Source organism: Aphelocoma coerulescens, chromosome 3, assembly GCF_041296385.1.
Source record: "Aphelocoma coerulescens isolate FSJ_1873_10779 chromosome 3, UR_Acoe_1.0, whole genome shotgun sequence".
NCBI lineage: Eukaryota > Metazoa > Chordata > Aves > Passeriformes > Corvidae > Aphelocoma > Aphelocoma coerulescens.
The window spans coordinates 69,570,806-69,594,906 of record NC_091016.1 but is presented as its reverse complement, the minus strand read 5'-3'; the positions used below and the strand labels follow the sequence as shown (position 1 = coordinate 69,594,906).

At 36.6% G+C, this 24,101-nt stretch overlaps 1 protein-coding gene across 12 annotated transcripts in view; it reads right to left on the bottom strand.

The window, feature by feature from the left end:
- EPB41L2 (erythrocyte membrane protein band 4.1 like 2) overlaps positions 1-24,101 on the bottom strand; it is a 107,849-nt gene that overhangs the window by 61,703 nt on the left and 22,045 nt on the right. Inside the window, exon 1 of one of the 12 annotated variants that reach the window (XM_069010768.1) lies at positions 19,750-19,855. The exons of 10 other annotated variants lie outside the window; for them this stretch is intronic. The gene's annotated coding sequence lies outside the window, so the exon portion shown is untranslated. Of the gene's footprint in view, positions 1-19,259; positions 19,420-19,749; positions 19,856-24,101 lie in introns of those variants that run through there. One more of the 12 variants, XM_069010767.1, reaches the window with a different exon arrangement.

The window sequence follows — 24,101 nt, the reverse complement described above, 5'->3', positions numbered from 1 at the left end:
CCTCTCCATTATAATTGATTATCATCACTGCATGCCTTTAGAGGCTGGAGGCTCTTAGGTTCAGGACTCTTGCTGAACTCAACAGCTCCCATCCCCACCCCTGCCCAAAAAGAGTCAAGTAGGTTATCTAGCTCAGGTTGATGCAATTAACTTGCATAGCACTTCAAACTGCACTTGAAGCCAATTGAGAACTAGTTTAGATCACAAGGTAGCAGCAAGACTTTGCCTCCAGATTTCCAAAGAACATCCATAGGCAGTCAGAAATAATTAAACTAAGCCATTCCCTAGGATAATGAAAAAAAAAAAAAAATGGAAGCTAACAGAGGCCTAAATATACAGTAGAAGCCATTCTGGCCAAAGAAATGAACAATACAGAGCCAAAGGAAACACCATCTTGACAGTTATCTTACTAAGAAGCCCCAGACATAGGAGCCTTGAACTACCTACAGGCAAATTCACATTAAGCATCTTGAGACCAAAGTAGCTACATGGTGTGTGGGGGTTTTTGTTCATCACTTAACATTTCACAATCTAAAACCAAAGCATTCCCCAATGGGGAATTAAATTAAAAGTTAGTAGCTTTACTGCTACACTAGAGACTTCTGAATACATTTCAAACTTAAATATTACAGTTACATAGCCATTTATAGCACTTTTTACAAAACCCATCAAGTTTCAATACTACTAATAAAGCTTGTTGTGATAAAGTATTAAACATTATGTAAGTGCTACTTATCTCAGAGGTAACAGGCCTCTGAAAGGCAGGTTTCATTTGACTTGAGATTAAAGAATTTGCTATTTAAAGCCACATATTAGTATGCTAGTTTTAGTAAGCTACTACTAATCAAATTCCATTTTGCTATCACCTTTGTATCTTACACATACATGCTCCTCTTCTTTCTGAATGGTAGGTATCTTATTAACATAATAATGTAAAACTTTATTATCAAAATGAGAAATGAACAATATCTAGAAAACCAAACTCAACTTTCCCTGAGAAAAATCAAAACTTCTGCTGATCAGAGAGTATCAATCCACACTGCTTAATAAATTCATAAGGGAGGTTTCATAATTAACTGAGATGGTGGTGATGTTTTTTCTCATACATATCTAAGGAAGAACCAATTTTTTCCTCAGAAACTAGCTAAAACAATTTTGTAAGACTTGATATACAAATCTTCAAAGAAGTTAGAAGGAAGCCACTATACCTCCTCTACTTTTTTTTTAATTTTTCAAAATATGCAGAAATGCACGAAGTACATGTAGAAACTAATAAAAAATCATTATATGCTACTCTCAAAATTAATATCACTATTTGATTATACAGTCAAAAAGGAGACACCTCCAGAAAATTCCTTAGAACTAAGTAAAATAAATCACCCTGTAAACACATCTCTATGATATTGTTCTAACAATAAAAGAAACTGAGGATACCAAGTCACACATCTTAACTGATTAAATTTAGACAGAATAGCAGTGGGTGGTACAAACTCGCTCAATGCGAAACAAGAAAGGATTTACACCTCCACATGTCCAGGTTTTCATAATCAAAGTTATAGTTAGAAGGAGAACTTGGCTTTTTACCACAGAAGCAAGGGAAACTTGTTACAGCCCCCATCTGAAGAGGTCTGTCCATGTTCACTTAATACCTTTATTTGATGCCCACAGCAGGAGGAGTTTCTTTCACGAGCTCAATTTCCTATAAGCTTGTAACTTCAGAGCTTTTCAGGGTGGGATGGAGAGAGGGAGAGAAGAGGAATAGAGAGGAGAACCCTACAAAAGGAAGCACACCTCTCTGCTGAGCCTGTATATTTCTTTACACTCCCAGTAGTCTCTGAACTAACCGTGAAGAGGTGGATGAGTTAACTAAACAAGAGCACTGACCAAGAGTGTAAGTTATAGTCTTCCCAAAATACCTACCTTCTCTACCACATTAGCTTGATACATTTCTTTTTTCCAGAGTTACATATTGGTACAAGAATTAGCTATACCTCGAGAAACACAAAATTGGGTCTCACACTCCCTTGAGTGCTCTGTCAGATCCTCCAGTTTTGTATTTCACACAAAAAACAGAGATAGGGAGTTATATTAGGGAGTTATGGCAGAACACTGGAGTTCTGCCATCAGCCTACTCTTGCAGTTTGTAAAGCCTCTGATGTTACCTCCACTGTAGCCAAGCAATCAAGAAACCAGATTTTCTGGAAGTGGCTTTTTCCTGATTCTCTCCTGCCCTGATAGGGAAGACCTCACATGATCTCACACAGCTCTGGCCTAACAGCCAACAGTGTGCCAGTAAGCAAATGGAAACAAGCAGCAGAAAGCATCTGTCTCCAAAGTGATATTGGGAAGAAATAAATCAAATCAGATGGCAAATTTAGAGTTCTCAACTTCAACTGTATGTTTTCTTGCTTTCCTATCTCCAAGTAAACTCTCATTTATTCTTACTACATAGCATGAGCACATTACATAATTTTGACCCTATAATCTTTCATAAGCTCTGTAACAACTGCAGCAGGATAGGAGTCTCCTTATCTCACCTTTTTGTATTGCAAGGTAACATTAAGTCTGTGTTTCATTTTGAATTGAGAAAGGAGAATAAGAATCTTGCAGCAAGAGTAGACAAAAGAGAAGGAACCTCAGGGTGATGCTCAAATAAAGGATTACCAATGTCTGAACAGAAAAAAGAAAAATCTTGGTAAATTGTACAATTGACATTAAACCCATGCACATTAAATGACAAGTGGTAACAGCTGTATTTTTTGTGACCCTCCAGAAAACTTGGCTCATGCAGACTGAATGACTACCTAAACTGCAAGGATCAAGGTGGGGGTGGGATTGCAAAAAGTACTGTAAAACACTTTGCAGTTTCTGAAGAGCAGGTGAGTTTGTTAAAACAGATCCCACTTTTGCAGGAAGCAGATGATCTGCCCCATTTATAACTCTACCAACTTCCCCAAGCAAGAGTGCTGACCAGGAAGCAACTGAAGACAACAGATATTCTCACTCCTTTCCATTCATCCCTTCCCCTCTCTTTTTTATTGCACTGAGAAGAAACTTAGTGCTGGCCGGAGTTCACAGCTGAAAGCAGAAGAGGATGCCACATTGTTTCCTTGCACTCTTTCCTCTCAAGTGTATAGATTGGTCAGCTTGTTTGATACCTTTCTTCCAGTTTCTAGCATAAATTCTTGAAATGTAGCTTTCTGACCAAGAGGATTCCTGCCACCATAGATAAACTAGAAACAGAAGACATATGAAGTATAACATGGAGTTTTAAAAAAAAGGAAAAAAGAAAGAGGGAAAGAAAAAAGTATAGCTCAAAGATCACAGACAACTTTAAAACCAACTGCAGTGAAATGAAGTTTTCTATGGTGATGCATGTTTTAATTCACTGCTTCTGTTACAGTATTTCTTATTTATCAGCACAGAGGAACAAATCCAAATCCTTTTTCCATACATTCCTGGATCTCATTTTTACTTATTTTCTGAATATATAGAAGTAGAAAAAGGCAGTCCTAAATTTGTTTCTTCTTTTTTCAGTTTGTCATTCATAGCAAACTCAAGAAATAAAAGTCTCTTTGATAGTTTTATCTTCATCAGTCTACTGGGATTTGCAGAGACACCATCACGTCATAGAAGCAGAAGGGAAAAAATCAACCTACTTCTACAAAAATAAATTACAGCTCAGTGCACTAAAAGCCAATGTGTGTCTCTGCAAGTCATGTAATTTTCTGGCTCACCAAAGTATTAATAATTTATTTTAAAAATTGCTACCTTCATAAATATTCCAAATATTTATCTCACATTGGCTACACATAAAAAATCCAAAAAGATATCAAAGAAAATTTCTAACATCTGAAAAAATATACATGAAAACCTGAAACAAGGTCATGTGTATTTTAACTGCCTACAACAAAGCAAAAAAGCTCCCAAATAAAGTTGCTTATTTCTTGTCATATTATTGATCTGAAGCTCAGAAGAAGCCTGATCTGCATTTCACAGTTGGTTAGGACACATCATTCATGCTTGCTGCTTTCAACATGTTTTTTTGTTGATATAAAAGCTCTAAAGAAGTAAAATCCTAGCTGGAGCAGTTATTCATATTTTAGAGTGTAAAAGAATCTGGTTTAAACAGTAGGTAATATCTGAGGAACTTGGTGCTACAACTAGATTTTTTCAAAAACATAAATCAGTTATTTTTTGAAGAGTACAATAATTTATATTTCAAATGTGGCTTAAAGTAGTAACTAAAGAACCTTATTTCAGATTTCTGACATATTTTAAAACTTGTATTTTATAATTGGTATGTAAAAAAGAAAACTCATGGTATACCATGATGCTGTGTAGCATCGTTTTGCTGAAGGTGCCAATATAACCTGCATACATTCTATTAGCAGACAAAGCAAAAAGTGAATCAATTTCTCCTTTTAGTCATTATTTAAATGGATTACTACAACTGAAAAGACATGGAGTGCTCTGAAGACCACGGAATAAAGTTTTCAATTTTGAGATCCTTAAGAAAGCAAAAACATCTCTAAAGTTGGCTAAGATCAATCCGCAACATTTACATCATACAGCTCCCAATTAAATATTGTTCTGTAGTCAAATACCAACACAAAAAAGCCCCAGTTCTCCCATAGGAACTTGCATCCTCCTCTGTATGTATAAATACACAGAAGTGTTTATACATACAAACATACTTTGAAAGCTGAATCTAATAATTTGGATTACATTCATTTTTAAGCACATTCCTAAAACAAAATAGATCAGACAAAAGTCAAAGATCAAGTTTAGCAAACTACTGAGTATGATAAAAAAGTTACAACAGAAAAAACAAGAGGAAATGGGTACATGTTTTATACATACAAAATCCAATCACCTATTTTTAAATGATTAATCAATGATGATATCTACCAATTGAACCCAAATCTAAGTATTTACACACTGAGCGTGACAAGGACTGCTCCAGTTCGCTCCTCCCCGGATGATCACTGTGCATAAAAATCAAGGTTAACTGCAGAGGCTGAAGAGACAGACTGCAGACTCGGCTTTTTTGTCTCTGCAGTAGCCACAGGGCATAAGCCTTTCAGAGTCCATTGGTTTCCCAGGCTGTGACAAGACCACCAGAGCTGGGGCCTGGACAGATCTCATGCTTTCATGGCTCTTCATTGCATTGAAAAACAGACTACCAAGAATAATCCTATGCTACATATAGCCAAAAAAAAGCCCCGAATTCCTTCTTTTAAAGCTTCCCAGTTCATGGAGAAACCTTAACCAATAATTCAGGTTGAGTAGACAACTAAATCTGTATTGATTCAGACTTTTGCCTTTGTAATAATATCTCCTAGTAAAAATTTTTCCCAAATCTAAGCCCATAAAAGAATTGCCCTTTCTCATGATTCTGCTTCAGCTTCCTCTAAACTGGGAGCTTATTCTTAAGGAGGTAGCCAGGTAAGCAAACTGACATTGCCAGTCTGTGTATTGGTCAGCAGATGGTGCCATAATAGTTCTGAAAGTTAGTAGCACATTTCAAAGGTCAATCTTTAAACAACAACACTCCAATTTCAAGTGTAATTCCCAAATTATGACAAGTAATGGAATGCTTTCATAGAAGTGTTAACATAACATATTTTAATAAATATAACTTCAGAGCCAGACAGAGAATCATGGTTTCATAACAATACAAATTAGTTACATGTGTACACCTAAATACATACACATACTCACATAAAACCTAAGCTAATCTCCAAGAGTAGAAATGGCACACAATGGTGTCCTCCCAAAGGATCCTATGTCTATTAAATCTAGTTTCCAGGGAATTACAGGCATGTCCCAGTGGCTAGAAGCCCCTGAGCTAATGTAAACTATACTCATAAGCATCCTTTTATCTAGATAACAACGTCAATATTCAAAATAACAGGCATCTTATTAGCCTTCACATTTATATCCATGCCATCATACACTTGAAAATTTGCAAACATGCAATATTTCCATCCCAAACACATTCTTGTCATTATTTAAATATTGAGGTTTCTAGAACTCATTTTTATACTGTGAGAAAATTATTGTAGTTGTATAACCGTTCCTTGCAATACACAGAATACAGAAGACTCACCACAAAAACACTGGCGAGTTCCTACATAGGATGGTGAGAATTCATAAGGTAGTTCTGAAATAACAATGTAAGACAAGTACTAGTGTACTTCTGAAGACTGCTGTGAAGACAAAGAAAAAAAATCTAGGCCCTAGACAGCAAATTAAATGTGACAGAAAAAACTACTTCTGTCTAAAATTGCAAAGTGAGTATCTGCAGTTTAGATAGAATATTTTCACGATAAAATTATTACGCCGGCAAATTTCTGTAAAGTAACTCTAGGGAAAGTCACCTCAACTCTTTGTAAACTCGAATTACATCCTGGAACATAACTATTTCTCAAAATCCTTTTTCCTGTTAAAGCAGCACAACACATACCTATTACTTATCACCCAAGTGCCCCAACTTTTCATAGAACACCTGCTGCAGGCCATCTCCATTTTGGCTGCTGAATAACTTGGTTGCTGCTGAATAACTTGGTTACTGCAACCCATATAAAACTTCAAAGGTTTAGTTTTAATGGATAAGTCAGTTGAAGGAACACTCTAGAAAGAAAAGATAATACTACAAGACATGAAAACCAGTGAGAATTCTTTAAAAGCTATTTTGTTAAAATTTATCTCCTGACACTGCAGCAGTCTAAAAATGTGTAATAAAACATAGAAAATATATTGGAAAGTGCTGCTTTCTAAACTAAATGAAATTCATTGAAAACTGCATCAGCTTTGTAACAGCACCTGTAGAACATGTAAAGCTCAACCCCAAGGCTTTCAAGATAATCACAGCATAAATACTTTTCAAGTGCTACAAGCAGGCAAGTTGCAATGCCCACATTGGAATTTGAGATTACATTTAAGCAGATATACATCCTGCAGCTCTTTTCGGGCTATCTCTGCCATTTCCAGAGATAACAGAAATCTGTTCCTTCTAGATTTTTAATCTACAAATATGCTGCTATATCCAGGCAAAAAATAAGTCTCAAAAAGCAAAGTAATTTAAATCAGGAAAATTGTCTTTGCCAGAGTACATATGAACAAATATAATCTGTTTATCAAGATAGCTTTGTGCTCTTCCCCAGCGCTGAAAAAAATGTTGTAATCTGATGAGAATCCAACAGTCATTTTGAAAAGCTGTATTGAACAAGTGACCCCACCCAGGCCCTGACACTGCTAGAGAAGGACATGCTCAAGTGGAAAAACGGGATTTAGTTCCAAATTCATTCCAGCAGACAGAAAACGAACATGGGTCAAGAGACAGCTCTGTTTTCCTGTTATCTGTCCAACAAATTAAGAACAACACAGTTTTTGAGAAAAATCTCTGCCCTATTTTCAAAATCAACTTTGCAATTTTACAGTGGGTTTTGGCTGTTCACATTAACCTCACAATAACCACAATTTTAGAGATTAAAACCAGCAGTGAGTATTCGTTTGTTCTGAGAAATGCTGTCCCTCCAATATCCATTCCTACCCTTCCATTCTACCCCACCTTGCCAAATGGCTGTTTCTATAACAGTCACACAATTTCACTGAAGCACAGGCAAGCATTTAATTTTTTCCAGTTCTTAATAAAGAAGCTGTGGGGGGTGGGGGCGGACAATGACAACCCCATTTAGGTCCCGTAAATTATTTGCCTTGTTCTGACTCAGAAGTGATTAATTTGTAGATGCCAAATAAAAAATTCCATTTCCAACTATCATTCTTTCTATATACAATGTATCGGCAAGATTAAAAACAGGTTCTTTTTATACTGACAACATTAAGTTCACTCTTGCATGCAGTATGCTTCCAAGGCACTTACAATAACATAGTTAATCAAAGCACTTGCCAACTTGGTGAAAAATAATGTACTAGTACCTGAGAATTTTTTGTACTGCAGACTGGAAGGCCCTAGTGTAATAAAGTTCCTGAATGGTGGAATTCCAGCTACACATCATTGTTTTGACAAGTATCCATTTCCTCTTCAGTGGAAGTCGTATAGAGAATTATTACCCTCTCACATATTCAGGAAGTGTACAACAGCATGCAAAAAGAGAAATCTCTGCAATACTAAGATTCAATGTCAGGAAAAAAAAAAAAAGAGAAGCAACTAGTCTGTGCTTTCAGTAGTGACAGACCAGTACATGCACATTTAAAAGTAATTTTCATAAACAGATACAACCATTAAATTTTTTTCATAAGCGCATCAAGGCTGAATGTCATACACATGTGGACACTACTGAGATCACATTCAAAATGCCTGCTAGCTTTTTATTTCAGCTCATCCAGCTTAGGAACAACAGCCAAAAACCAACTGACAAATGCATTAAGACAGTTTGTTCTGTCATGTACAAGACTAGAGTTCAACTGACTAATGTTTACAAAGCTTTAGGGTCTAAACATAACCACAAAAGTGACCTTTTTGGCAGCAACATCAGTTCTATATTTTCACTTTACAGAACATTTCATTTTTGCTATTGACAAATACAAGTGCCACAGAGGGCACAGTTCTCTTAGGCAAGCCACTTGAACAATACTGGAAGATGTTTGCCATTACTGAGGGAAACAGAGTTGCAAAAAGTGACAATAAAATTATAAAGCCTTTTATGAAGGTGACAGGAGAATCTTCTCCTGCCACTATTTTTTTTTTTAATGTCTGTTTTCCTAAATCAGTATTCAAGTTGAAATACAGAAACTGATACTGCCACAATTTCCACCAATAACAAATTCAGTTTCAAGTACTTGATTAAATGACATCCCTGGAAATTAATCTTAAACAAGCTTATTCCAAATTCCAAATAAGTGCAATGTCTCAAACTATATGGTTAAGTATTTTTGGACCTCTGCAAAAAAGTTGCAGCTGTGTCTTTGCTGGATAAGTTGTTACCAGTATGTGAATCCTCTGTTGAAGGATGTGCAGAGATCTTAATGCACAGCAAGTAAGCAAACCAAGGTTATTAATTGTATAACATATTTTATGAAAAAAAAATCCCAAACCAAACCAAAACCAACTACCCCAAATTAAAAATAATGTAGTTTAAACCAGGATAGTTCTCAGCTCCTGCTGCAATGAATAAAAGCTATTCCATATTCCCTGACTGTTCTCCCACATTCCCCAAACCTCAGAGGTTAGTCACCTGAGAGGTTGTGTTTTGTATTTTAGTTTTTATGTCTGCAGCTAGCACAAGCTAACTGAGTCTTTCATGTGCTACTGCAACAGAAGTATTCCCTTGAAAAAGCAGAACCAATTTGCTCAGTATTTCCTACCTACTCAAAATAATTATAATGCACCTCAAATGATATATGTAAAGCACAACACTGCAAACTATTTCCTACATACTTATGTTTACTGAATATATAAGAAGTACTGAAACTAGAGATAATACTGCTCTTCTAAAAAGTATGCATCTACTGCTCCTGTGGGAGTTAACTCTGCCAATCCCAAGCAACAAAAAGAGTGGAGATGCTTCTTAGCTGAGCAAATAAAACCGGCAGCCAAAACTTCATCACTCCCATGGGCTCTTCTGAATGCTGGTACTTGATTAAAAGAGTGAAAGCATGAGCAATTTTCTAAAAGTTTCCTACTTTTCATGGCAGTGGCTTTACAACTAGTGCAACACTGCAACCACTGCACCATCTCTGGGTGAGACAAAGTGAAAGAAGCCTAGTTCATTTCTGAATCTAGAGGTCAGAAACAAGTCTAACAGAGAAAAAAGGCAAAAGGTAATGCTAATAATGCTGGTTTTGTGCCTGGACTTCAGCACTTAACATGTTTATTAGTCATCTAAGTGCTTTAGCTGTTTTGTGCTTTTTGGAAGGACATTCCCAGCATGAAAGATTGTAATATAAAACAGATAACAGGATATGCATGAAAGTCCCAAGGGAGTAACTATTTAAACAAAGTTTTCTTTGGAGAGTTAGGGAATGACAATAGATAAGAAAGATTTAAAAGAATAATTCATTTGTGAACACCAAGAACAAGGTGGGGAGGGGTATTTAGAACTGTCCTGTAGAAAGGAAAAATGAATGTTGACCTGCCAAACGACGAATTTAATTACACTTCCATAAAAATATAAGAATATACCTCACAAACTGCAGTTTACCAAAGCAGCCTCACCCATTGCAGAAAAGCCTTTTAATAACCACATACAAATAGGGATAGTGTGTTGTCACAGTAAGCTTTCAGGCCAAGTAGAAGCTTTATTCTGCTTTCTCAGGCTGTACTTTCAGTTCTCATTCTGTACATGCAGAAAAGTTTCAAAGCTTTGAAGCAGTCCTAAGCAAACACAAATCCAAGTTGACAATAACTTATCATCTTACAATTTTATTAACACACACAGAGCATGGTATTATGAACTCTACACTGAAAAGAGTGACACTTCCAGTCTGCATTGGCTTAGGGGTTTCTTGCTTCCTTTTGGGCTCATCAGTTTACATGCTGACTGAAGAAGTGCTTGAAAGCATATTTACCCTGCTGTTCTCTATGAGTATGCTTCTTATGCATTTAATGTTAAATTCAAGATCATGTTTCAGCTCACAGTCATTGATTTCCCTCATCCTATCTAGATTTTTAAAATCCTAAGTACTCTGAAATATAAAGCAATGAGACAGTGAAAATTGGTAGAAGTGTACAGATAGAAGTAATTTCAGTATTTTTCTTGACCATGGTATACTGGTTAACAACTGGGGTTTTTTGCAAGACCATATTCCTATGTGGAAGCAACAGAGAGCATATATCAACAAAAGGTCCTGTTTAAAATGACATCATGTTCTTTCAGAAATCAAGAGTACTTGATTAGTTCTCAAAGGAACTGATCAAGAACTGGAGGTCTGGTCTGGATGAAGTCTGAGGTGCGCTAGTCTCAGAATTCTGCCTAAACATAAGAACCTCAACAAAACTGTGCGAAAACTTCTAGCACTTAGAAAATGTGTGTATCTGGCTCTGTGTTAAGATGGGAGAAATACATTCATGTGACAGACTTGAGTTTTAGGAGACAGTATATTTAATAAATATCCTAACAAGTGGATACAAAAACTCACTAAAAGGGAAGGAGTGATGCTATAGCTCTCAACTCTTTCTTGCTCTCTTTCTTTTATGAAGACAGAACTTGGAAAAAGCAAGCTAGCAAAGGAACAAAGTAGACATCACTGGAGAGAAAGTCAGGAGCAAAAAAAAAAACAAATGGGTGGGGGAGGGAAGGAAAAAACAGGAAACAGACGCTGAAGACAAAACAGGAAAGAAGGTCATGATTTGTCTAATAGCCAAAAAGCTGCAGTGAGGCCAGAGAGGGGGACAGGGTAGGAAGACACCAGAATTCCACTACAGGCTAAGTTATACCATAGATGTTACTGGTCAGTCCACAAGATCACCAAGCGTTAGTCCTCCAAGTGCTAGGCTGCAAGAGATCCAGCATCTATAGACACATCACTTTGAAGACTCTTCCAGTAGCTTCTTCATTTTTATACATTCATTTAGTGACAAGTCTCAAGACTTGCTCCTCTGTTGCAAGATTTAAACAAGAGTACTCCTTCCTTTGCACTTATAATTATTTCGTGTATTTATTCTTAAGCAGCAAATGCTTGCTTTGGATTGCTTAATGAACTAAGTGAAAAGTTGCACTTCCTGGAAAAACTGTGTTACTGTATCTCCAAATCCATAAAATGACAGAATTCAGATTAGTTCACTTTTGTTTTTCTGGCTTATCTACACATCCTAAAGTTCCATTCAACACCAAGATCAGAGGCACACGACCTCAACAATTCAACTCCATCTTTGACTCACTAGTTCCTACAGAGTAAGCTTTCTGGTTTTAAAACAGATCATGAATTATATCTCATTTACTTTCTGTTGAAGAGCTCCAAGACCAAACTCCTGTGTAAAATATCAATCTGAAGATGAACTAAGTGTTTTGAGGTAGTTATAAAATTGACCCATCTACAGAAATATTTCTGATTTTGGCAAAAAATAATTTTACAGATAGGCAAACTTGAGCGCTATGAGGAGAAAGTGACACACAAGGCATGCTCACTAGGACAGCAGTAGAACCAAAACAAAAATAGTTCTCAAGGCCTCTGTTCTTAAACACTGACATCAAGTATTTCTAAATGTTCCATGTAAGGAGACAAAATCATAGCCTTTCACTTCTTTTCAGTTGAAACCCAGAGGTCACTTCTCTCCAAAAATATGAGGGTGATGGTCCACAGGGGAAGTTTAGTTTTACTGACACAAAAGTAATCTTCCTAACTTCATAAAGAAGAGAAAAAGTAGGGAACAAATCTTTTTGACCTGTTTACATTATGAGGTCTTCTAAACATGCACACAAATTGTATTACATGTACATAGTGTCAGAACTGGTTTATGTGGGAGTTATGAAACCTACAAAAAGTTATGAAATGAGCTTTTTTACTTTTAAAATTATAAACAAGAACAGAAGTATTCCCAGCTTAATTTCTGCTGAAAACTATTACACAAGCGAAACGTTTGTGCACATCGAGTGATACAACCTTTTCATGTTGAATATTCCAAGCTAATTCATGCTGTATGACATCACTGAAAATCTGAAGTCTAATTCAAGTCTGGAGAAAACAGACAACATTAGCTATACATTCAAATTCAACAGAATTAGATTTCACCACATTTATGGACAAAATGAACCAAATCCTCATCAGGTGAAGAATTATGTGTTGGCAGATTCCTACTATGAGGTACTGCTGTCATCACATGATTCTCTGCAACTTCATTAATCACCATGACCACATTTGCACAGAAACAATTCAATACTTGAAGCAAAATGAATATGCAGTCTTCTTTCCACACAGAATAACTGCAGCATTTCTCATGCCAATTAAAACAATGTTTCATTGTCTTCTTCAACAAAGAAGAATGAATTTTGGACTGCACACGTCTACAGAATACACTGTAACACTTGAGATAAAATTTAAATATTAAACTTACTGGAAAAGAGAAACAGAGAATGAAACTGAAGGCATTCCTTTCAAGATATACAGATAAGTAATACGGCACACTTGGTGTGACTTCCAAGCAAGAGTTTCAAATTCTTAAAGAAAAAAATCTTTTTTTGTCCCACAAAGATTATGTGAAATATACAAAATATTGTACAATACTTCACAGAAAATGGAAAGCATGCTAAACTATCCAAAAAGATTTCAAAAAAGTTATTTATATAATCCTTATTCTGAAAATGTATTACCAGCTTGTGCTACTCAATGCTAAATGAACATTTAAGCCTTTTAAATATACATATATATAGTCATACGATCAAGAGACATTTAGATTAAAACAGTGAGGAAAGAACTATGCTGGAGCACAAGGTTCCATAATCCTGTAATGGGAAATAGATCCCCTAAAATTCCCAAGACATTGTAACAAGGCTGTTTTCAGCTATGATGTGTGGCCTTTTACCATTTGCAACAAGCTGAAACCCTTCTTACTTCATATTAGTTTCACGTATAAGCATCTCTTTCATCCTCTTTCCTTCTCCCTGCCCTCTGGTATCTTCACTTAATCTTACTTGCTTTTTTTAGAATCTTCCTGATTATCAATTAAGCACTATGTCTTCCACTCTTAATTCCATCACCATTGCTAGAAAGTCAGGGTGCCAAACTGTGTCAAGAGCCTGGCTTACGTCCAGATAGTTTAGCACCTCACCTGAACAAAAAGAATATAAACAATTTAATATGCAAGCTGGATTTTTCTTCAAATCATATCCACAGATGAACAAGAAAATAAGCTGTTCACAACGTTATGTGAATCTCCTTACTTGCCAACTGACCAAAACAAAAAAAATTTCAAATGTAGTACTTAAAAGCCATTCAAGTAATGACAAATTAAGCCAGAGGCAAATATAATGATTTTATCAGTGAAACAGCTTCAGAAATAGAGAAACTTTTCTGCAGCTAATTTTTTAACGAGAACTATACTACTACCTAGTATTATAGGTATTATATAGTATATTATATAGTATTGGGATTTTCTTTCTGCTTGAAACAACTGGAAATAAGTTCAGCCAACATATCAAAAAGATGTCCTGGGAGGCTGAAGAGATTCAGTTTTTCTTCTCTGTGCAACACATGTTCCAGTGAGTGTTCTCAACATCCCAAATAATGAAGGAAGTGACAGAAATACTCTTTAAAAAAAGCAATGATAAACCCTGAGAATGTTATAAATCACTAGATTATAAATCTCCCAAAGTTTCTTGTTCTGAAAAGCATGGATTGATTACGTTCCTGATCCGTAGCCTACGAAGACCTTTGCATTCCCTAACTGAAGGGATTACAGGTATCAAAAATGAACACCAGACTTCCTTTCATAAGGAATCTTGTCCAGAACAGCTCCTGATTAACAGAGATGAAAGTGGAAGACCTAAATAGTTCTGATTCTGCCTGACAAAAACTGCAAGGCAAAGCCTGCATAGAAGCAAAGAACTGTATGCTCTGTTGATGTTGTCAGCGACCTCCTTTAAACTGTCATGGCTGGGATGAATAGCCTAAGTCACCAATCCATTTTATGACTGCTCAATCTGAGCCAGGGTTTAAGCACATGCTGTGCTGCACAGCCTACGTTAATCTCAGTACACGTTAAGATACACGGAGAGCTGCAATCTGCCTGGTAGACAAAGAATATCCCCCATCTTCGTTCTAAATGAGGACTGTGTTTACTTAAGGAATAAATTTTCCAGTTCAAAGAATAAACACAAAGTTTCAGCAAAAAATATGTATTCTTCATTACTCAATTTGGAGCAGGTTTTACTGCTTGCAGACCTCGTGTAGAGGTGGTAGAAACAGCAGTCTTTTCCTTCTCTCAGTTTTGACCATGACACTACTTTGAGAATTGGCTCTAACTAATCCGTAGTAATCCTTTAGTATATGAAAATAAATACGTCCTTGAATAAAAGAAAATAAACCCAGCAGGAACAAAAATCAATTATCAAAAGAAAAACTGTAAGAGGGAAAGATGTCATTTGTCTTTTCATTAATTCCTAGCATTATGGGCCTGCCGAAAAAGAAAGAATACTGAAGTTTCTTGGAAGCTGTGCAATATTTCTTCTACTTAGTGTTTAATCCCTTCAGGAAACACAGCAAGAATAAAAGGAATGCAAACAAATTTTAAGAAGCTCTGTTAGAGCAAGTTTTTCTTCTTCCAGCTCTGAGCACTTTGAGAATGATCCAAGAAAAGTCTTTAACATTTAAAAACTAAGCTCATGAAAAAAAGCTAACATTTATAACAGACTTCTAGGGAAAAGAAAAATAGGTTGTTTTACAAAGAAATTTGTATTGCTGTGTTTTAAAAATTCTTTTAGGCTGCTTTGATTATAGATACTCAGGTCTGACAACGAGCTTGAAAATGTTAAAATCTTCAAGTTCATTAATGAAGTGACTGTAATACTCCATAAAGTCACTTTCTAAAGACGCTTCAAGTTTTTGAGACATAAGTGAAGCCCTTCTAAAGTATTCAGTCGAATATTTCATAAATAAAGACAGAGTTTCTTCTAAAAAGAATAACCAGGAATCCTAAGTTCTGTGCAATAAAAGCCCTCAAGGCTAGATGCCGACTTTAAGTTACATTCAAAATAGAGCTAGAACTGACTGTGTACTGAAACAGAGAAGTTGTATTTCTTAAACAACTAGAACAGGTAACCCATTTTGTTACATACCCTACCTACTCTTAAATCAGTTGCCCTGTAGCCAGTATTCATTGACCAAGTCCATCAATAAAGGGGTGAAAAACTTGTGTCAAGAGGTCAGCACAGCCTGAAGAAGGCCATTATTTCTCAGGATTTCTAAACACACATGTTGTACTGATTTGATGATAAAACTATCTTGAAGAATACATCGTCTGATTTCAATTGGTTGGCAGTACTTACTGCTGTCAAACTGAGTGCATATGCCTGCACACAGGTATTTCATGATTTTTCTCAAAAAGCCTCTATTTCATTTTGTTCAATAGTTGTTAAAATGGATTTATTTCAGCAGTAATGTAATCTTACATTTGGCATTGCTGTTGTGATATTCAACTACACACATGGTCAACCAACATGGTCACTTATAGTATATAATGCAGCAAGGCCTTCTCCCCACTCCTACTCCCTAATCTCTTGTACACCTGTCAGAAAATTCCAGTGGTCCTTTACAGCTCTGCCATGGCACTAACAGTCTGTCACCCTATTTTGAAGAGTAAGAAGATGTATCATAAATTCTGCCAGGCATGGTAGAAGCTTGCAATGGGTTAGTTTAATAGTACAAATGTATCCAACTGATGTTTGAGCTATCCCTCTTCTGAATTTAAGTTTGGTGTCCAAATATCTATATTCACATCAATTCTTAACAGGCAGCATTTAATTCCCAAACAAAATTACACACAGCTTAAGACAGAAGATGCTATACCAAAATTTACAGTGCTACTCTGGACACATCCATTAGCACATAAACTTGTCTTTAGATTGGTAACTACTAAAGAGCATCAGTACTTGACATACTTCTTCTGCTGATCTAACCATATCAGAAAAATGGTACTGCTGAAAAACACGGATTTCTTATTCAACATTTCTCTTTTTAAAAATCACAAATAGCTGCTTTTCTCCAGTATCTCAAAGCAGCAAGTATGTGTCTGTATACACCCAAACTACTTCAGCAACTAAGAGTAATTAAAAAGGAATAATTGTAAAACTCAGATATACCCGTTACATTTTGGGGCTGGTACCCCAAGTTGCAGCATTTTTGGTACCTCATTCAATTCACTTTACTACATCAACAGTAGCTGCAGTCCCATTTTTGACCATAGGATAAACACATTCTGAAACCATCCAAAAATAGTGTATACATGGCCATTGGAAAGAAAGTCTGTCAAATTTAATTCCCCTTATTAAACTCTATTCCTTACCTTTGTGAAACTAAAAATATGTAATCAGCAAGAAGGCAAAGAGACTAATTCGAGGCAGAAGTAAGAGTATTTTGACTGAAATCTTGAATCAAAGGTGGTCTTAGTGAGCCAACAGATTAATTTCCAGTATGAACAAGAAACATGACTACTATATAAATAACACACCCTCCCTAGCTTTAACCTAGATATCAGTGCCAAAAAAGATAGAGCAAGTTCTGATCCCTACAGGATACATTAGCAAATCTCCATATTGTTCTAACCCAAACTTTAACAGAACAAGGCTTTACTGTGCATTATTCTATTCATTTCTTAGATAAGTTTAATAAATTGAACAGCACCCTAGTTTTTTTCCTGAAAAACAGGGATTTCTTTTCATGCTTGAAATCATGTATGTACTCTTGGTGAATGAAATGTTAAAGAAAAAATAATGACTAAGCTGTTAAGGAACTTTCCATTCTTAAAGTGTCTCTCTCAGTAAAATGGTGGAGTTTCAAGAGAACCATAAACTTATTTCCCAGTTAGGGCCTTCATTCAAGTGTCAAATGAATATCGAATGTGTTTTGCTACTTCAGGATCATGAGCCCTCCAAGGAAACTTTTCATACAAACTCTGCAGCTGAATAGCATAAAACCAAAATGAACAACTTTGTCCACAACTGTGTATAGTAGTTCCACCTTGCCAAAACACTTCGAACAAGTAACTCCCTTTGTATTGGAGCTGTGTAACTACTTGATGAATTTAAGACTGAACATTAGCAACCCTTTATTTTAAGCTTGTATTTTCTTGACCTCTCACTACCCATTAAGATTTTTTGGTGGTTTTTTTTGCAAATGAAATAGTTACAGCTAAATGAATCAACAATCTAGCTTGCTTAGTGCTCTGCACAGTGTAGAGGGACTGCCCAGATTAATCTGTCTTTACTGGCAATGTGCAATACAATTTGAATTTTTCCTAACATGAATATCAAAATAGATTTTTAAACCATCAGATCTATCAATAACATTAAACATTTTAGACAGTAAGAGTTAGGCGAGCGTTCCTCTCCTTACTGTACTCCCTTCTCCACTCATGACGCCTCAGCGCCATAAGATACTGACTCCAACACAGCCCTACACAAGGCTGGCAGCCTCTCTGCTCCAGCACTTTGCTGGAGTGCCACACAACCCCCACTTCTCAGGAACAAAAGAAAGGCAAGATGTGGGGCAGCACAGATGAAAATAGCTCAAGAAGTTTAAGGTGATTAATAGCAATTTTTAATGAAGTCTCCAAATATGTTTGACTTAACAAATATTCTGTATCACATTAATTATTAATAAAATTGTTATTACTGTAAGAGTAAGGAAAGCATGTTGTAAACACAAACACATTATTCTCATTTGTTTGTTGTAATGCAAAAGCTCTAACAGCTTTCAGGGTCCCCTACTACTGGATGAGGAAATCTGAACTACATAGTAATACTACAGTGGAAAGAAACTGTAAACAACTTAATTGAGAAAATCTGATCTAAGAATGAATGCTTAAAAATGTCTAGACTAACTATATAAAACACAAGTTAAGTGGTTTGCTTTTTCATACAACAAATGAATGAGATTTTGGAACCACTTTCCCTAAAAGGCAACAGGATTAACAAACTAAAACAACTTTGTAATAGTACTTGCAAGGTCTTGAAATAGGTGTAGTTTATTTTCAATTCTTGATGACCCAGGACAGCTATTCCAAGTCTTTAATACCTAACAATTCAAACCTCCTAACACTCACCAAAACTGAAAGTAGGACTTTGTCAACTTATATTGCTGTCACAGCGCTCAGCATCTCCTTTTTGCACCACTTTAATCTTTCAGAATATGAACACAGAAACCCAATGTACTTTCTCTGCTGCTTTGAACAGACAACTCTCTCTTTTTAGCCACTCAAAGAATGTGTTCTGTACTCTCTCATAATTTAATCACTGTCAGCCATAACAGCCTATTGTGAAAAATAATCCACTCATTTATTTTATCATCAGTGCACTCAAGCATGGTCAATTTACGAGCAACATAGTCACATGCATCAGCCACGAGAGATCCATTACAGAGCTGTTGGAAAGCTTGTGAACAAACAAATTGCTTTCCTCTGATTATCCATAGGCTAAATCTAGAAGTCTCACAGTCTTTCATCATCCTAGTTTCACAGGGGAAACAAAAGAAAGCCTTCAAGCAATAGTTCTAGTATTTACCTCAAAACATTCTCACACAGACAGGAGGCTAATTAAAACTTTAAATTTTAATATTAAATGACACTAATAATATCTCACCCAAATCAGTTGCTTATGGAAGAAAATGTCCTTTTAATCCCATCATAGTAGCTCACAGGACATCTGACACAAGCAGTGTAGCTGTTTGTGCTGAGAGACCAAAAGCACAGCTACCAGTAAAAGTGTGGGAGCTGTAGAAGGAACGCTAAAAGGCTTGGGAGCTAGCAGGCTGTAGGACAATCAGGAGTTGCCAAATAGCAGTCAGACCAATACACCTGCATGCATTTAACAAGCCCTGCTCACAGTGTCAGGTTAAGCATGCAAGTAGCATCTATGAGCTCTAATAGATCCAGACATTGCTAATCCAAGAATTGTCACTATGCACTAGCAGTTACAAGACAGAGGAGGTAGGCATGAGTACACGCTTTTTTTATATTCTGGCACACAAATGTATGTGTGCCACTCAGCAAGACCTGGACAGGCTAGAGAGCTGGGCAGAAAGGAACCTAATGAAGTTCAAAAAAGACCAGCAAGGAATAACCCCATGTACCTGTAAAAGTTAGGAGTTGATCTGTAGCAGCTCTGCAGACAAGGACCTGGGGATCCTGGTGGACAACAAGCTGTTCATGAACCAGCAGTGTGCCCTTGTGGCCAAGAAGGCCAATGGTATCCTGGGATGCACTAGAAAGAGCATTGCCAGCAGGTGGAGGGAGGTGATCCTGCCCCTCTACTCATCCTTAATGAGGTTGCACCTGGAGTTCTGTGTCCAGTTCAGAGCTTCCAAGTTTAAAAAAGACAAGGAACTACTGGAGAGAGTCAAAGTGAGGGCTAGGAAGGTGATTAGGGGACAGAAGCATCTCTCTCAGAGCTGTGACTGTTCAGCCTAGAGACAACTGAGGTGATCTTATCAATGTGCACAAATATCTTAAGGACAGGTGTCAAGAGAATGGGGCCAGACTCTTCAGTGGTGCCCAGTGACAGGACAAGGGACAACAGACACAAACTCAAACACCAGAAGTTCCATCCAAGTATGAGGGAAAACTTTACTGTGAGGGTGACAAAGCACTGGAACAGGCTGCCCACAAAGTTTGCGGAGTCTCCTTATCTGGAGACATTCAAAACCTGCCTGTCCATGATCCTGTATAACCTGCTGTAGGTGAACCTGCTTTAGCAGGGGGGTTGGACTATGTGATCACCAGAGGTCCCTTTCAGCCCCAGCCATTCTGTAACTCTGTATACTATAGTCTTATCTGCCATCCAGCCAAGGATTCCTCAGGAAAAACCCTCCTACATGAGACATCATTTAAATTTCTATTATAATACAGATTGGTCAGAAAATCATTTAGATTATTGTAAATGCTAAAGTCTTTTAAGGATTTTCAACTGCTAATTGATGAAACTGAATATGTAAAAATTTTTTTCAACCAGAGCAACTAATTGAATCCTGCCTTTTTGTGTGCCATATGCAGAAGACTTGCACAATATACAGCCTTACTATTCTCTCATCTCTTCCATTTTAAAAACAGGATATAATTAAAAACGTAGGGGTTAAAAAAGACCCAGTTTTCAGTGTTAACATTTTCAGTCAGGATATGCAGATAAACCTAGAAATGATCTACAACTAAGTTTAAAAAGAAACCCAACTAAAGAAGCATCGCTTCAAGCAATCAGCCATTAAGTTCCTTGGCAAGATACAGAAGCCTCACCCACCCATTCTCTTGGCAGCAGTAGGATGCTACAGGGCAACCTATGTGGGAGACATGGCAGACATGACTGTACAGTCTGCCAGAGCCTCACACATTTATCTGGAGAAAAACTGTGGAAGAGCTGCATATGCTGACAATTTAGAATGCTCTGATTTGCATTACGCTGTGTTCTGCAATTTACCTGACCAAGCCAGCACTGCAATTCTCACAACATACAGAGATTATGTACTTCTTTAACTCTGACAAGAAAGATTTCCAGACAAATCACAGATAATTTCTTTTTTATGGCACTAAGATTTACCTACAAGTCAGAGTATAATTAATCCTCCACACAGACACACAATCATGTAATACAATGCACTCCAGCTAATTAACAGAGCCAATGTATTAGGCAGCTACTTAGGTATTTCTTATCTTGAAGCAAATTTTTGGCTGCTAGAAGCAAATCTGCTTTGAATGCAACTACTTTTACAATGAAAGCTAATAAGTGAAGAAACCCAAAGTATATGAGAGTTGTCTAAGAAAGTATATATACACATAAAAACTGGTATGAAGAGCATCACGTCTATTTCACCATTTACAGAAATTTAGAAGTATTTGGTATCATGAAATACGACTTTTTCCAGTTAAATGAAAATTATACAGTTTGAGTTATTTCTTTCTAAGCATGAAAATACTAATATTGCAAAACTTCTGGTTACTTTCTGGTTACTGTAAGCTACAAATCACTATACCATTCAGCTTGTAGGTGTCAAAACAGTAAAGCAATAGAGCAGCACTGCAACTACCCAAAAAAACTGAAGTAACTAACTCAAGCTGATACCTTTCAGGACCTTTTCAGGCTCCAAAGGTTACTATTGTAGAATTTTCCAGAGTACTCAGTGAGAAGCAATTTTTCATGCAGCGATCAGTATTAAAGTCTGATGGCCCTCAGAAAAAGGCTGAGAACAAAAGCTGGAATTGATGACCCAATTAGGTCAGATGCATCAGTGCCTCAATAAGCAAATACGCCAAGTCTGCCATGGTTAGAACCTCTAACTCAGCAATGCTCACGTTTGGGACTCCTGCACTGAAAATGTAATTCTGGCACTTGTCAATAGACATAAATTCTAAACAAAACAAAGCAACACAAAAATCCACTCCAGCAATCTCATACATAAAATTAGGCTATCAGGCTTCTCTTCAAAAGAAAGGTGGGCTTTGGTCATTTTTTTACTAACTTTTTAACTTTGTGCCCCTGCTACCTCCCCAATCTACAAGCTGTTTCCTATCAGAAAGCACTAATGGCAATGTCCCTCACTATATACACCTCATAAAGATATTTAATACAGACTATCTACAAATTCCAAGAAACTGCCAGTTGTCACTTTTATAGAAGTCTTCAGTTTCAGAATTAAGTCTGGAATGTAATGTGTTTTGCAAATATTCTCTATGGACTTAAGCATAAGACAAATATATTTATATAAATAAGACTTACAAAAGCTAACTAACTGACTCCACTTTACCCCTTGAGCAACAATGTAGTAGTCCCAGACAGACCGCAACTACAGTAAATTTATCTTCTGGCAGCCTACAAGTGGATCCCCTTCCAAATTAATTATCAATATCAGGCTATCACAATGGCAGACATGGTCACCTAAATCAGCACTACTCATAGGGACATGACAGGATCATCCTGAGGTAACAGTGAATCCATGTGGACATACTGCACTCAGCAGTCCCACTCATTAATTACTGCCAGTGCTTCCCCCTCTAGAAAGAGTCTGCAACTCCTGGATTCTCAGCAAACAAAAATTTTGGTGTGAAATCACTGGGCAATGAAGCTTACTGTCACTTTAACAGGAGTGCTACTTTAGGATGGCACTAAACAATTATGAACAATTTCGTTTCCTATTGACTGTTAAACCAGGTCCATTTCAATGACCATTTAAAATGACAGATATTTCTGAAAATTTCAAGATAATTAAAGGAATACTTGCTATAAGGCAAAAAAAGTACTGAGTAAACCTGTACTCGAGAGATTCTCTTAATCACCTTTTCAACATTCAAATAGACTGACATAATACAATGGTTTGCATCTGACTACACACAACAATGAGAAGTTTATTTCACAGAAATAAAATTTGCAAGGAAAACTTGTTTCATCGTGGGACACACAGCATCTTACTTTGCAATGAATGACTTGTCAATATCTCTAACCTGTGGCTGCATTTGGAATATAATGTAAATATATAAGGAGTTCCAGTTTGAAGCATACTGTATTGCAGAAACTGAGAAATATCTTTCTGTGACAATACATGCATTAAAAGTTACAGGAGATACATTTGATAATTTCATTATTCATTGTCAGGGCAACTCCAAGACTGGCATCCAAGTAATATGTCAGGTTCAACAAATACCAATGATAAATTCTCTTCAAATGGTTACACTATAAAACAAGTAGAAAAGAAGTCTTAAAGGTGAACATTTCATCCCTCCATTAATATTAGAAAGAAGCAAGTTTGAGAAGTGAAATCTTTAGTAGTAAAAAGTTTTCCATAGCTATGACACAACCATCTTTATTCCAGTACTAGACTGGTTACTCTGCATTGACACTTTCTTGAGAAACTGAAGACTTTCCTGGTAGTTAACATATTTATTTGATTTATAAAGGATTTGTTGGTCTTTTTCCAGAATACTGTTTTCTACACAGTGGATTTACTGGTTTGGCTAGTTCCTTCAATTCTAACAGCAAACTAGAGCAGTATCATAGGTCAAGCACCACATTTCTCAAATTACCTCAGCTTTAAGTTTTGTACACATTATTGAAACACTAAAGCTTTTCAAGGTCCCTTCAACCCTTTATCCTATTTTTAACATACCGATAAGCCAAAGAATCAAAAGGAAGCTTATTTTAAGAAAAGAAGAGCTATCAGAGGAGATGCATGATATCATTTATTATGAATGCATTTTCAAAAGCAAATTACAAAGACACTTTTAAGCATAGCTGATATTTAGTTTTTGTCTATTCTGTTAAGAGGCACCAGTCACATGACTGACTAACACCATTCATTTGAAAGTTTGGGGACAGGGCAGCACAAATTAAAGGTTTCCCAGGAGTACTGACAAAACTAGCTCTTTCCAGTTAAATTCTTTTTTGCTGCAGCAACAGTACCAGCACCAACTTCCCTCCTTTCTTCCATAGTTTAGGAGTCCC